Here is a 16817-nt window from a genome sequence, read left to right on the forward strand (position 1 = left end):
GTATATAAACTGCTGATTTTAGGGTCTCCGGGCCACTTCAGTACCATCTTTCAGTGTGTAAAGTACATAGCAGGGGGCGGGAAGCGCCTCTTTCTTCGGGCAGCAGTTCAACAACAAGGTAATGGCCGTTTAATAACTTATTTTCTTGCTAGCTCAGCAGTTTAACTCTCGGGGCGGGTCCGAAGCTTTTCCTCCATGTAACTTTTCCCTAAAATGTAAAGACTCTTAGCATCTATTCTCTTTTAAAGTTACATATTTGGATAGAGAGTGCTTAACCCTCTCGAGCTCCCACTCATATTGTTTGAGGTGAACTTATTTTTCACAACCGATTCTTCCTTAACGTAATGTAAATTGTTTCTTTATAAAGTCACCTCTTTAGTATGGGATTAGCCCTTGCATTAGCGGCCTAGAGCCAGATTAGGTTTTAAACAAAATGTATTAGGAGTGCAGATCGCCTCCTCTCAAATTGGTATTTTAGAGGCCATGTAATTAACCTTTTCTCACTTAATAGGCCTCAGTAGGTTGGGTATTTTACCCCTGTGTTTATGTCCTTAGAGGACAACTTGAAGGTGGAGTTTGATGTGGCCTTTGATAGGCTTAAAGTTTAAGAGCGAGTGGCTCTTTCTTGAAAATTGAGTGTTGTATGCCTCGAGGAGGCTTTTCTGTGTAATTTGGAGCAGGTGCTCCTGGGCATGAATGGGGTTTTCTGCCCCTCTGTCAAAACTTATTTTGGAGTAAAGTTGGGCTAATTGCCCAAGAATTGTGAGTTCGGGGCTCGAAGCCCAAATCCGGTAAATACTGTAATTGTACTTTTGTTGCCTTGCTACTCTGTACCTGCCATGCTTGTTATTTCCTGATTTTGAAAAGAAAATATAACCTTGTTAAATTCTAAATTAATTCTAATTTCGTAGCCTGAGACCTGTTCACCCCCTCACCTTCTTTCACCTCTACTGTTCCACAGATACCTCGGAACAAGTGGCAGCAGAGCGTGGTTGAATGGGTCTCAATTTAGCCCCTTTTGACGGCTAAACATTGCTTTGATCCGAACTCTAACAATTTCCTCAGTTGCTGGAATTTGTTGATTTCTCCTTTTTCAAAATTGTTCTGATATCCTGCCCGGCCCTCGCGATGTTCTCCATCTTAACTATTTGCGCAAGGAGGAGTTGATCTATGAGTTAACTATTAGAAATGTGCAATCTGGAGGCACGGTTGCGGTAGACACAAATAAGCTTAGAGAGTCCCTTGATTTGCCCATTTCCATCCCCACTTTGGGAGAGAAAGAAATTGACGACTCTCTTTCCACGATCACTGACAATACTACAGAGCTAGCATCCGTAGTTAGTTTTTTTGAAGAAAACGATCCTTCTCCTAATCAAATTAAGCGTGTGCAAGCCAGGCTATTTCATTTTCCAAATAGAGTTAACGATCTCTTGTCTCTGAAGTTCAATGACGTTCAGAGGAAGGAAGCTAGTATGGTTCTCGAAAATCTTTCTGAATTGTCCAGTAAAGTTACCCAATTGTTAACTGGGGAAGTTCCTCCCAAAACTGATCAACCCGTCACGGTGAATGTAGGTAGCGAGGAAGAGCCTCCTAAGGGAGACGTTAATAGGAAAACCGTTGCTGCTCAAACAACCTCTACCCCATTGGACAACGAGTCTGAACGCCGTACCTCGTTGAATAATGTACGTTCTGAATTAACTTCTTTGCCACTTAACCTTTACCTACTATGTCACCTGGGTTCAGCAGCTTGCCGCATCCATTAGCAATGTTGCTCAGAGGTATCTCTAAGTTTTCTGTTAATACCACCAGTGAAGTTATTTCTTTCTTAAGGTTTTTAGTTGAGTTTCAGGACCATGCTCTTGTTTTTTCTCTTTCTCCATGTCAGATTTTGCAAATCATCTATCCCTACGCAATTGGTATTCTCTCAGACAAAATAGTAAGAGCCATTGCCGAGCAATCATCTATTGAGGACTTCCACGCCCACTCGCTAGCTAAATTCATCCCGGCTGGGGCAAGGTCCTCCCTTATTCAGAAGTACTATTATCGTGTACAGCGCTTGGATGAAAACCTGGCAGACTTCATCCAACATATTAAGTTCTATACTAGGGTGTTTGCTCTTCACTTTCCTGAGGATCAGATTGTACAAGCTATTGTGGAAGGTATCTCACCACCCTATAGGTCATATTTGTGTTTCGCGGCGTGCCCGCAAACTTTCTCTGAACTTGAAGCATTGGCTGTCTCAGCGGAAGGAGTTAGATACGCCGATTCCATGCGTGTCGCGAAAGAACCTCCTACTTCTTTTGGTAATCCTCGGCCTCCACCTCGCCGACCTGTCACACCTCGTAAATGCTATGCTTGCGGGTCACCTGACCATCTTCGCAATAAGTGCCCATTGATCAAATCTAGTAGGGCAAATAATGGAGCTGGTTCATCACAAGGCTGTTTTAAATGTGGGGCTTTCTCACATATCGCCAAGAATTGCCCAAATTCAAATAGCACCCCCTCCTGCTCAACTTCTGGTGCAAATTCCACCAATGCCAATAATAAAAACTGACTAGTGGCTTCGGCTGAGTCGACTAATCCATCTTTCCGAGGCTCAGCCCCTGGTAAACAGGTCGAAAATTCAGGGAAAGTTCAGTCTTCAAATTCATCTTTTGAATGCCCCAAAGAAAGTCTTAGGATTGCGGCGGATACCCCCGCACCGGTGCCTTTTCTCAAAATTGAGTTAAATAATGAGCCTATAACAGCTCTATTAGATTCAGGCAGTGTTTGTTCAATTATTTCGGCTGAATGGTATTCAAAATTGAAATCTGTTTGTAAGCTTCCTGATTATTGTTCATCGTCTGTTCAATATGTTTCGGCTAATTCTTCTCCATTAGAAATTTTAGGTTCCTTATATGTCAAAATTCGTATTTTTAAATTTACATGGAAAATCAAATTGTTTGTGGCCAAGCACTTGTCTTGCCCCATCATATTGGGAGCTGACTTCATTTCTCACACTGGTCTTGTGCTCGATCTTCAGAGTAGGTCGTGCACCTTCAAATTTGCGTCTAATGGTAAAATTCCATTATTGAAATGTAATTCTGCATCATGTTCATCTATTTCGCCTACCCAGGATGAGATGTTATTAGACCTTAGACATCTACCTGAGGAGCAGGCTGATAGTATTCGTAAATTGTGTCAGTCGTTTCCAGAGGTGTTCTCTGATACTCTTGGTGTTACTGACCTTATTGAATACAAAATTGAGGTCACGGATTCGATTCCGGTCCGTTTTCCACCTTATAGGCTATATCCACCTAAAATGAAGGCTCTGAAAGAAATCATCGATCAGATGTTGAAGGATGGTATTATTAGGCCCTCTAAGTCGGCGTATTCTTCGCCTATTTTTCTAGTCCCGAAACCCCAAGGTGGCTTCAGGCCTGTCATTGATTATAGGGCTCTCAATCGGAAGGTGTTGTTACAATCTGTGCCCCTTCCCGACCTTCATTCTTGCTTTTCATGGTTTCATAAGGCCAAGTTCTTTACTATCTTGGACCTGAATCAGGCCTACAATCAAATTCCTCTAGCCGAAGAGTCTAAACATCTTACAGTGTTTGCCACGGACTGGAATTTGTATGAATACAACCGCGTGCCTTTCGGGCTCCCCACGGGAGCAGCTGTACTCACTAGATTGCTAGATAGGGTCTTCTCCGACATCAAATTTGAGTACTTGTATCACTACCTGGATGATGTCGTCGTATTTTCGGAGACGTTTGAAGAACATCTAGATCATCTGCGAGAAGTTCTCAATCGCCTTCGTAAGGCCGGGTTAACTGTTAAGTTGTCCAAGGTTGCCTTCGCTAAGCCCTCCATGTCATTCCTGGGGCATATTGTCTCACCTGATGGTGTTGCAGTCGATCATTCTAGAACACAGGCCATCCGTGATTTTAAACCTCCCAAGGAAATCAAACGTATCGCCAGGTTCATTGGTATGTTGAATTTCTTCAGGAAATTTATTCCTAACTTCGCTAATAGAGCGGCGCCCTTAAACCTCCTTCGTAGGAAAGGCATCAAATTCGAGTGGGGACCTTCTCAACAAGCCGCTTTTGAAGATCTTAAATTAGCTCTCTGTAATGCCCCTGTCCTTGCTATGCCTGATTTCTCAAAGAAATTCATCGTCCAAACCGACGCGTCGTCGTCGGCGGTAGCTGCAGTCCTTCTTCAAGAGACTGAACTAGGGAGGCGACCCATCGCCTATGCATCTAGGACTCTATCGGCTCAAGAAGCCAAGTATTCTATCTATTGTAACGGACTCTTCACTTCATCAGCAACTACTGTTATGAAACTCGCCACGCACATAACCTTTTTTTCTACGATTAGTATGGACTTACCCTCATCAGGATATAACTGCATTTTTCTCCAACTGGAACTTGCATACTTCATACCTTGCATGAACTCTACTCAATTCATCTTCACCATCTTCGATAAACTAACTTCCTTTTTGCCGGCTGAAGTCATGTGACCGCCTGGTTTATTCGCGCATGCTTCACTAATCTCTGGAATCTTCCAGATATATTTTTCATTCTACTCCACACTATAAATACCTGGCCTTCCTCTGGAAACATTGAGATGGACTTAGGCCTGTGTGGAGGGAGCACCATTCTACGTCAACTTCGTCCTTAGTTATATGTGCCCAGAAGACTTCATGTGCGGGCAGTTCAGTTTGTTCCAGATGAGGTATGACAAACTGATTTCTTTACTGTAAATACCTTTAATCGCATTGGGATAGACTTTGCCTGCAAAATTAAGCTGGGAGCATGGCATTTCCAGGCCGAAATTTCACTTGCCCTTTTTGGATTTAAAACTTTTCATTCACGACCTTTCGTAACAACTTTCTTTTGAAATGTGCGTGTGGTGTATTGGCAACTGTGCGGCTTCTATTGTACACGTACTTCTATTCATTCAGTGCTTCAGGATATTGTGAAACTGGTGCTATGAAACTACATGGTGATTACTCGGCTGTAGAACTACGTTACCTAGTGTTAATCTGTGGGATAACTGAAGTAATGGTGACCTGGATATTGTATTTGCATTTTGTTCAGATAATTTTTTCTGCTGGTGTACTCGAATTAGCTAACTGAAGATCTTCCCTTTCTTGTCGTTCTCGATTTCTCTCTTTATCGCTGTATTCATTCTTTCCTTGTTTGCCCTTTTCCTTTCCTGCGGCATCTTCTCTTTTTCCTTTCTTTCTCTTGCACATCTTATCTCTTTTTGTTGTTATTGTTGTTTGTGATATTTACATTTATATATCTATATATATATTTCTATTTATAACTACTTTCCTCTCCTTCCCTTCTCCCCTTGCTAACGCGTTAGCCCTTTCCTTTTTCTTCTTCTTCCCCTACCTCTGTGTGTCTTCCTATTTTTTTGACTACGCATGTTCTTTGTGTTTGGATACTTTTTCTGCCGCCTTTTATTTTGTTTTGCAGTACTTTTCCTTTTTGATATACTGTTGCGGCTGCCGTCGACCCCCGCTCCAGCTTTTGGAAGGGCCCTCCATCGCTGTTCCTGGGGCCGTCTCGCCGTCGCCATCCAACTGTATCTTCGGCCTTTCGTCTGCTCCCAGCAATCTTCACTCTTCCATCATATCAACTACTTCAACTTCAACTACAGTAACTACCAAATAACAACCAACAAGAAAAAAAAATCCTTTGGATTTTTTTCTGGTGCCCAGCGGATAATGTAACGGACTCTTCACTTCATCAGCAACTACTGTTATGAAACTCGCCACGCACATAACCTTTTTTTCTACGATTAGTATGGACTTACCCTCATCAGGATATAACTGCATTTTTCTCCAACTGGAACTTGCATACTTCATACCTTGCATGAACTCTACTCAATTCATCTTCACCATCTTCGATAAACTAACTTCCTTTTTGCCGGCTGAAGTCATGTGACCGCCTGGTTTATTCGCGCATGCTTCACTAATCTCTGGAATCTTCCAGATATATTTTTCATTCTACTCCACACTATAAATACCTGGCCTTCCTCTGGAAACATTGAGATGGACTTAGGCCTGTGTGGAGGGAGCACCATTCTACGTCAACTTCGTCCTTAGTTATATGTGCCCAGAAGACTTCATGTGCGGGCAGTTCAATTTGTTCCAGATGAGGTATGACAAACTGATTTCTTTACTGTAAATACCTTTAATCGCATTGGGATAGACTTTGCCTGCAAAATTAAGCTGGGAGCATGGCATTTCCAGGCCGAAATTTCACTTGCCTTTTTTGGATTTAAAACTTTTCATTCACGACCTTTCGCCACAACTTTCTTTTGAAATGTGCGTGTGGTGTATTGGCAACTGTGCGGCTTCTATTGTACACGTACTTCTATTCATTCAGTGCTTCAGGATATTGTGAAACTGGTGCTATGAAACTACATGGTGATTACTCGGCTGTAGAACTACGTTACCTAGTGTTAATCTGTGGGATAACTGAAGTAATGGTGACCTGGATATTGTATTTGCATTTTGTTCAGATAATTTTTTCTGCTGGTGTACTCGAATTAGCTAACTGAAGATCTTCCCTTTCTTGTCGTTCTCGATTTCTCTCTTTATCGCTGTATTCATTCTTTCCTTGTTTGCCCTTTTCCTTTCCTGCGGCATCTTCTCTTTTTCCTTTCTTTCTCTTGCACATCTTATCTCTTTTTGTTGTTATTGTTGTTTGTGATATTTACATTTATATATCTATATATATATTTCTATTTATAACTACTTTCCTCTCCTTCCCTTCTCCCCTTGCTAACGCGTTAGCCCTTTCCTTTTTCTTCTTCTTCCCCTACCTCTGTGTGTCTTCCTATTTTTTTGACTACGCATGTTCTTTGTGTTTGGATACTTTTTCTGCCGCCTTTTATTTTGTTTTGCAGTACTTTTCCTTTTTGATATACTGTTGCGGCTGCCGTCGACCCCCGCTCCAGCTTTTGGAAGGGCCCTCCATCGCTGTTCCTGGGGCCGTCTCGCCGTCGCCATCCAACTGTATCTTCGGCCTTTCGTCTGCTCCCAGCAATCTTCACTCTTCCATCATATCAACTACTTCAACTTCAACTACAGTAACTACCAAATAACAACCAACAAGAAAAAAAAATCCTTTGGATTTTTTTCTGGTGCCCAGCGGATAATGTAACGGACTCTTCACTTCATCAGCAACTACTGTTATGAAACTCGCCACGCACATAACCTTTTTTTCTACGATTAGTATGGACTTACCCTCATCAGGATATAACTGCATTTTTCTCCAACTGGAACTTGCATACTTCATACCTTGCATGAACTCTACTCAATTCATCTTCACCATCTTCGATAAACTAACTTCCTTTTTGCCGGCTGAAGTCATGTGACCGCCTGGTTTATTCGCGCATGCTTCACTAATCTCTGGAATCTTCCAGATATATTTTTCATTCTACTCCACACTATAAATACCTGGCCTTCCTCTGGAAACATTGAGATGGACTTAGGCCTGTGTGGAGGGAGCACCATTCTACGTCAACTTCGTCCTTAGTTATATGTGCCCAGAAGACTTCATGTGCGGGCAGTTCAATTTGTTCCAGATGAGGTATGACAAACTGATTTCTTTACTGTAAATACCTTTAATCGCATTGGGATAGACTTTGCCTGCAAAATTAAGCTGGGAGCATGGCATTTCCAGGCCGAAATTTCACTTGCCTTTTTTGGATTTAAAACTTTTCATTCACGACCTTTCGCCACAACTTTCTTTTGAAATGTGCGTGTGGTGTATTGGCAACTGTGCGGCTTCTATTGTACACGTACTTCTATTCATTCAGTGCTTCAGGATATTGTGAAACTGGTGCTATGAAACTACATGGTGATTACTCGGCTGTAGAACTACGTTACCTAGTGTTAATCTGTGGGATAACTGAAGTAATGGTGACCTGGATATTGTATTTGCATTTTGTTCAGATAATTTTTTCTGCTGGTGTACTCGAATTAGCTAACTGAAGATCTTCCCTTTCTTGTCGTTCTCGATTTCTCTCTTTATCGCTGTATTCATTCTTTCCTTGTTTGCCCTTTTCCTTTCCTGCGGCATCTTCTCTTTTTCCTTTCTTTCTCTTGCACATCTTATCTCTTTTTGTTGTTATTGTTGTTGTTGATATATGATTTTGTAATCCGTGTAAGTGGTTGGGAAAATTTTATGTAGTTCTCATTTCATGTAAATTGTCAGATGTTCGATTTATTGTTTCAATATATATATATATATATATATATATATATATATATATATATATATATATATTTTTAAATCTTCTACTGGTTTCTGATCTATTTTCACTTATGTCCCTTATTCCTTCGTATATTTCTCTTTAACTTTCCAGGTTATGTAGCATACTCCCTTTGCCCAATGTCTTGTAACTCTGCAATGCTCGTTGGAGATTTCTAAGTCCACGGCCTCCATTCTTAATTTGATTGTTACTCCACTGCATAAATTTTACTACTCGAGGGAAACTATCCTTAGATTTTTCAGTGGCACTATTATACATAATATATGTGTATTACTCCCATGGGCCCAGTTACACTATGAGCTCGAAGGTTTGGCAGTCTTATTTGCCTTAGAAAAGTTCCGTCTCTATCTGGAACATGTCAAATTCGACCTGGAGACAGATAATCAAGCCTTAAGCTGGGTCTTACGTAGGCCGCGTCGTACTGGTCGTATAGCCCGTTGGGCCATTCGTATTTCTGCCTTCCAATTCGATGTCAGGCATATCAGAGGTACCGAAAATGTTGTTGCTGATGGACTCAGCCGTATGTTTTCCAACGACGTTGAGAACCATGAACCGGTCGACAGTTCATCACCTCCCGAGTCCATACTATCTGGTGTTCATGCCATCTTAACAGATGCTCCCATGCTCTTTAGGGATATCGAGAAATATCAACGTGAAGATCCGACGCTGGCTCCGATAATGGAAACCCTTTCTTCTGGGGAACATGTCGTCCCTTATGTACTGAGGAATGGTGTTTTATGTTGCCCTTCGAGGCATGATAAGATGATGAAAGTTGTCGTTCCAGCTGTTCTTGTACCTATGATCTTTAAGTACTATCATGAGACCCCATTAGGGGGGCATCTAGGAATCTTTAAAACTCGTGAGAAGATTCGTGAAATGTTCATCTGGAAAGGTATGGACGGTGAAATCCGTGAACTAGTAAAGGCTTGTAAATCCTGCTTGCTTAGAAAACCAACCATGTCATCAAGCGTCGCGCCCTATGGAACGCCTGTATATTGATTATGTAGGACCCTTCCCCCAGTCGAAGGGAAATGCCAACAAGTTCATCTTTGTATGTGTAAATGGTTTTACAAGATTTTCCTGGTTATTTCCGACTAAGCTGGCTACCGCTCAGTCCACCATTACTTGTCTAAATTCTATCTTTGCTTCTTTTGGTCCGTGTCAATATATTGTGTCTGATAATGCTAAGGCTTTCACATCTAATTTATTTCGTAAATTCTGTTTTGACCTGTCCATCTCTCATGTGACAACTTCTGCTTATTACCCTCAACCATCTTTGGCTGAACGGGTTAATCGTAATCTCAGGTCCGCGCTTATTGCCTATCATCATGAAGATCATTCCAGGTGGGACACGTCCCTGCATTGGTTAGCCTTTGCTTTGAATTCGGCGGTTCATGAATCTCATAAGTTTACTCCAGCTTCTTTGATGTTCAAGTTCGTTCCCAACACGCCGCTGTCTAACCTCTGGTCTCTGAGTGACATTCTACCCGAGACAATAGAGCCAGATAATATTAAAGATCTTTGGAAGAAGGCTAAAGCCAATCTTAAGGGGTCTCATGAAAAGGTTAGGGAAAGATATGATCGTGGACGGAGACCCACCAATTTGAAGGTAGGCGACCAGGTGATGGTCAATAATTTTGTTCCCGCGGGCAAGCTTGCCCCAAGATTTCATGGGCCGTGTACTATTCTAGATTTCCTTACGCCGGTTACGTTGTTATTAAGTAATCCAGCCACCGAGAGGATATTTAGGGTTCACCTGTCACAGGTGAAACCGGTGTAATTTCTGTGTTAACTTGCCTCATATAATTTTGAAAGAAATATGAAGGTTATATTTTGTTTGAGAGTTTTCACTTTTAAGGCCTTCTGCTCTTGGAATCAGTTTCCTTTGTGTGTAATTATTTATTGTAAACCTTCCCCGCACAGTTAAACTGCCATCCTGTCCTTGCCACGGCCATTACCACGCTCCCGTCTCCTGCTCCACTACACACAGTGGCTTATAAATGCCATGAATATCTGCACGCCGCTGGCCCCTCAACCTCTCCACAAAGCCTGTGCCCTTAAAAATGATGATGGTCCAACAAAATTCTGCCGCCAAGCTTTAATGTTTCAGTGCCCCCGCAGCAGCGCGGCGCCGGACCGCTCCTGAGGCAGGGTAAGGGCCCGCCCTTCCCCAGCGAGGCCAGCCTGTGTACGGCGAGCCGGAGTCCTCCTCCCGGCCAAGGCTGATGTGCGGCGCACAACCTGTAACTGGCCCGCGACCTGCATGTTCGCCGCGAGCGCGGCGTGCTTCAACTCCACTACTCCTCTCATAGTGCGGGCGAGCGGTATCTCAGGGTACTTGAGGGGTCCGAGCGGCCTCCCCTGAACTCAAGCAGTGGCGGCTGGTCTGGCCGTTAAACTGATCAACGTTTAAAGTACATATTCAGCTATATGGACATTCCAGTTCAACATTATTACCTTTTTGGATTTTACTGCAATATCTGGTGGACATAGAAAATTTTTTTCCTCAACTTTAAAAACTAAATGTTTCCTTCTGAATTCAACTTCTACAAACATAAAGACATTACTTCAACTGTTACTACAAGAAATTTGAAACCGGATCCAATCATTTTAAGAACATTTGTTGGTAAATACTTCTGCTATCTACTTCTATATCAACATCATAACTTGGACCTCGTTTTCAAACAAATTTCATGTGTCATCCCTGGAGGGACTTTTGGGCGGGGGAGGTCTGTACCGGGCGGTACACCTCCACGCCGCTAATTCAAATTTTGCGCCAGTTGGAACTCCTCTGCTGGAGGAAGTCGGAACTTTATCTACTGTATTAATTTTCAAGTTTCTCAGAAGATGTCACTACTTGGAAATTTTGAAGTTTCTGAACTGGGTCGTTTTCGATGTATTTTTGTTTTACCTGTAGTAAGAAGTGTGAACTTTCTCTTCTAGAGGACACTACTGAAGAACTACAATGGTGCACCCTAGTGCGAAGTGAAATAACTGTTTTTTGGAGAAATTTTAATTTCAAAAGTTTGTTTCTTGTTAAATTTCTTTCTGTTATTGTTTAAGTTGGCTGTATAACCCTTTCTTTCCCCTTGTTTTGAATTTAGCCAATCCCGAATTTCTTTAATTAATTTATAACCAATCAGGTGTGTCTTCCCCAGAGGAGATATATTGCTTAACCCTAGCCAATAAAGTTTTTGTGGGAGGGTGTTCTCATTCCTCAAACGCCTCGAACTTTCCGCGAGAGTATATAAACTGCTGATTTTAGGGTCTCCGGGCCACTTCAGTACCATCTTTCAGTGTGTAAAGTACATAGCAGGGGGCGGGAAGCGCCTCTTTCTTCGGGCAGCAGTTCAACAACAAGGTAATGGCCGTTTAATAACTTCTTTTCTTGCTAGCTCAGCAGTTTAACTCTCGGGGCGGGTCCGAAGCTTTTCCTCCATGTAACTTTTCCCTAAAATGTAAAGACTCTTTGTATCTATTCTCTTTTAAGCTACATATTTGGATAGAGAGTGCTTAACCCTCTCGAGCTCCCACTCATATTGTTTGAGGTGAACTTATTTTTCACAACCGATTCTTCCTTAACGTAATGTAAATTGTTTCTTTATAAAGTCACCTCTTTAGTATGGGATTAGCCCTTGCATTAGCGGCCTAGAGCCAGATTAGGTTTTAAACAAAATGTATTAGGAGTGCAGATCGCCTCCTCTCAAATTGGTATTTTAGAGGCCATGTAATTAACCTTTTCTCACTTAATAGGCCTCAGTAGGTTGGGTATTTTACCCCTGTGTTTATGTCCTTAGAGGACAACTTGAAGGTGGAGTTTGATGTGGCCTTTGATAGGCTTAAAGTTTAAGAGCGAGTGGCTCTTTCTTGAAAATTGAGTGTTGTATGCCTCGAGGAGGCTTTTCTGTGTAATTTGGAGCAAGTGCTCCTGGGCATGAATGGGGTTTTCTGCCCCTCTGTCAAAACTTATTTTGGAGTAAAGTTGGGCTAATTGCCCAAGAATTGTGAGTTCGGGGCTCGAAGCCCAAATCCGGTAAATACTGTAATTGTACTTTTGTTGCCTTGCTACTCTGTACCTGCCATGCTTGTTATTTCCTGATTTTGAAAAGAAAATATAACCTTGTTAAATTCTAAATTAATTTTAATTTCGTAGCCTGAGAGCTGTTCACCCCCGCACCTTCTTTCACCTCTGCTGTTCCACAGATACCTCGGAACAATTATTATTATTATTATTATTATTATTATTATTATTATTATTATTATTATTATTATTATTATTATTATTATTATTGTTAAAGCGTCTTTATTGTGGCGAAGTTAGGGCTCCCGGCCCTATCTTACACTTAACCATTTCATGTATATACAATGTAATTTTTACATAAAATTTAAACATATGAAATTTTTACAACTTAAAGTAGAACTAAAGCAACTAAAGTATCACTAACTAAACTAAGGTGAGTAAAGTATAACTAAATTGTATACAGGAACACATAGCAATAAACAACCATATTCACTCTCATTCATGCATCCCATTCACACTAAAGAAAGACTTCTGTTTTATAAAAAATCATTTTCATAGCAAATTCCTTAGATTTTTCATTCAGCTTTAGCAATATTTTGGATAAATTTGTTGGACTATTCGCAACTATAGCGACTTAAACGCACTCTACAGTGTGCTAGCAGCAGTGCCAGACCTGTAGCTCAGATCCTTTCAAACAGAACAAAGATGGCTTAGGCCACCATAGCTCAATTGGTAGAGCAACCGACGCGAAATCGGGAGGTTGTGGGTTCGGATCCCACTGGTGTCCGGCTGGCCATTTTTGTTCTGTACTTAACATCTCTTCAACACGTACTACATGTAAGTAACACGACGTATTACGTTGAAAGTCTGTTTCGATTGATGATCCTATTTTCAACCCAAGCTTGGTTTTCGTTAAGATTAATTGATGATTTTCTCAGTAAAGACATTAAACAGGAATGGTGAGAGCAGACAACCTTGTCTCACTCCTGTCAGTATCTGTACAGGGGATGTTAGTTAGTTGCCAAACCTGATAACTGCATGAGAAGTTACCAACTAAGAACATTCTTCTAAAAATTCCTCTAAAAATATTTATTCATCTACCTGATGAAAATGATTCTTCTACCTCATTTCACATCCCATTCAAACAACAAGCTACCCCAGTATATTTGCATTCCTATACAGGGCACTGAGTTAAAACACTGTATGTTGTCAATTATTCTCGAATTTAAAAAAAAATAAGATCTGGTAGTAATGTCGTTGTTGATCAACTTTATGGTTATTTATGAAAGGGGCTTGCGGCTTAATGATCACAATCACTCTGAACACTCGTGACAATGGATCACGAAATTTCGTTCCAAAGTTTTGTGACGTCCATTCGGATGAAGTCTTTATTGACTCGTATACTTCCCAGTATACAGTTCTGTACCGGTACCTGTTAATATTTTCAGTACTCATTGAAAGCCCCTGCTTCTGAAATGAAACAACTACAACAACACTGCCTGTCAAAAACAAGCCATACTAGAGCACTTGATACAAAGGCGCAGTGACAGCATGTCTGTCCCAGGAGAACAGATGTGTATTTTTCACTGAACTGTCAGGTTCATAATCCGTCCGCAAAAGGGACATCACTCGAGAACATACAAAGAATATTGCGGTTCCAGCTGCAGGTATCCAGTACACTCTCGAAGTCTCGCCTCAGTAGGCCAACCGTTGGAGTGCGAAGAGCCACAACAATGCTGACCACCGTCCTGTGAGCACCTCGGGGAAGTCAAGGAGGGCGCACAAGGGAGAGGGATGTTGTTTCTTACAAGGCGGTAACTTGCAGATTCCCGTGACAGAGAGTAGAGACATGCTTACTGGTCTACCAAGATTCATAGTACAGAGCACGGTTTTATTCCTAGTCTGCTTTATCCGTTCAGCATATTGGATGTCCTCATTGCTATTATCGTTGCCTCAGTGGTTTGTCGAGCGCAATTCTGAACAGTGAGAGTTCAAATCAATGGCGTGCGGTGAATATATTCATTACCCCAGCTGCAAAAACGTTGTTTAAATATAAACAATCGTAGCCCCACTACACTCTCTAAAGTCAACATTACCATTTTATAAGGCTGCTTTTTTCGTGGAAAGGTCTGCCTGAGAAAGATCTCTCAAGACTAATTTCAACCACATGCTCGCACATACTTCCAAATTGATATTCACGGCAGTAAAAACACCATCACAACTTAATATCTAGCAGATTTTAAACAATGTGCTTACAGTTTCATCCAGCGATGCTTCGTGTTAGTACAGTCATGGTTTTCACAAAAATACACTGGAACTAACTATTTGTTTTTTACTTAAAAAGCCTAATCTAAACTAATCAGCAAAATTTAACTGGTATTTTACCGTCGTTGAAGGTTTATAGTTTCACTCGCATACTGAGTGTACATCCATCAACGACAAACGATGGAAAATATTCGTCACGACGTATAACACACATTATATTCAAGAAGAATGCCACATAACTCGCGAAACCTCCACCTATAATCCAAGAGGAACACTACAAAAATTCACTATAGCCTATACCACCATCACAGACAACCATTCGCGCTTAACTCTGTGTTCATGCTGGGCAACTTAAATATTTTTCTGCGGCTATCTACACGTGCCATCAATGAATTGCTCGAAAAAACTGTATACATGCCAAAACTCAAGGCTAAAATATATTCTTCTATATTACACTTTATTTCATATACTGGCTCTGTTTTTATTAGGAAGACGGTGTGCAAGTGGCTATACTGTTAAGATGTTGATATTTTTCTTGCAGTCTCTAGTGTGTGGCACTGAAGACTTCGAGTGTCAAGTATTAAAACCAACGTCGATGCCGCTGAACTGCTGACCGAACTACGGTCATCAGTGTTGGCGGTTTCTCGTAGCTCGTTCAGTGTAGCCGGGTTCTGTCGATAAACTTCATAGATAGAAGTACACCCTGATTTTTGAGCTGACCTAGTAAAATGTTGCATCACAGCAGTGCTGGAAGATGGACTTGTTGATGTTCTCCTTATGCATACCGTCGGCTTCAAACTTATACCGAATGCGATAAATTGTTGTACGTGTGGGTGGCTGAGTTCCGTACACATTAAGCCATTGCCGTTCTACCTCCATCATGTTTTCGTACTTACAGTACCATTTCAGCACGGCCGTGCGTTGCTCTTACTTCATTCGTAGCTGGAAAACGCGCGCTAAGATTGTGGCGCCATTCACTTGACCTTCATCATCTGTTGAGAAAAGAATGGACTGCACCACTGCGCAAGAATTGCAACGATATGTAATTTCGTTCCAAAGATATTAACTATCAAAGAGTGTCTACATTTTTCTGGACCCCTCTGTATTTTAATTTTCTCACGTAGTTTATAAATGTATTTACTCAAAATTAGTTTCGTCAGACTGAGTCGAAACTGAAAAGGGATGGCTTCAGATATTGCAAGAAATTTAGAATTAGTTCCTTTTATTCACAGGTCGGGACGGAACGCAAATTTGTGAGTTTCATTATAAATTGTGATTGATATACAGTATTTCGCACAGTCGCTAATGTGCTATAATGCAACTGTTTCTAAAATAGTGCATCCCCTGTTGTGCCACTACTGATAGTATGTCAGCACAAAACAACTCACAAAATTTGTCATTATTGTCCCTCACGACGAAAGCAACGGGAAACTACCTCACTCCTCATTTCCCTAGTACGCCTCTTCAGTGACGCCTAGGCTATTTATGACAGCAGCTGAGAATTAAACCAGCCTTCGGGCTCACAACTACCAGCGAGGAACTACGAATGCTTCAAATAGAATTTCAGTTCATCTATCTACATAAATAAAGTTTTACAAGATCCGCTGTCTGTAACTTTGCTTGTTTTGCCAATTTTTCAGGCCAACTCAAGATCGTATCAGTGGTTTTTAGCTTTCGTGTCTGTTTGTCTGTTCGTCTGTTGCACAATCACGGCGGAATGACTAGAGAGATCTCGACCAAACTTCACACACATAAAGTGAAAGGTTTAGATATGCATATGATTTAAAAATCACTGAATAGAATGGGGGTTTATAGGGAAACCACAAGAATTTTCTTTCATTTTATCTTACACTATTGATTTTCTGTAAAATGCATGGAATGCATGTGAAACGTCCGTTCATTTTAAACAACTTTTGTTATATACATAATTTTGCTTACTCTTCAAATGACAGAAAAAATTACTACTTTCTGCGTGTTTCATGTTCTGCATTGACTGGCCGACTGACTGTCAACGAACTTAGAGGTTACCATGGCAACGTCTCTGCTTGCCAGCAGGGAAGTAACATCTTGTGATTTTCGTCAACATTCCTGCAAAATCATGGTTGTTGCTTGAGTAGAAGGCGAGAGAGACGCCATGCTGCCATTTTGCGGGATATTTTCGCAATACCGTTGTAGGTTACAATCGTCTTCGAATAGCTCTAAACGGGCTGTTGATATTTGAACAGTATCGCGGAGTATAGCCCATGATTTCACA

The 16817-nt window shown here is 41.3% G+C and overlaps 1 non-coding gene across 1 annotated transcript; it reads left to right on the forward strand.

Moving 5' to 3' along the window:
* The first annotated feature begins 13012 nt into the window (after positions 1-13012).
* Positions 13013-13089, forward strand: TRNAS-CGA (transfer RNA serine (anticodon CGA)). The gene has a single exon. It is a non-coding gene; the product is annotated as a tRNA-Ser (tRNA).
* The last annotated feature ends 3728 nt before the right edge of the window (positions 13090-16817 follow it).

This window comes from Anabrus simplex, chromosome 7 (genome assembly GCF_040414725.1).
Source record: "Anabrus simplex isolate iqAnaSimp1 chromosome 7, ASM4041472v1, whole genome shotgun sequence".
In the NCBI taxonomy this organism is placed as follows: Eukaryota; Metazoa; Arthropoda; class Insecta; order Orthoptera; family Tettigoniidae; genus Anabrus; species Anabrus simplex.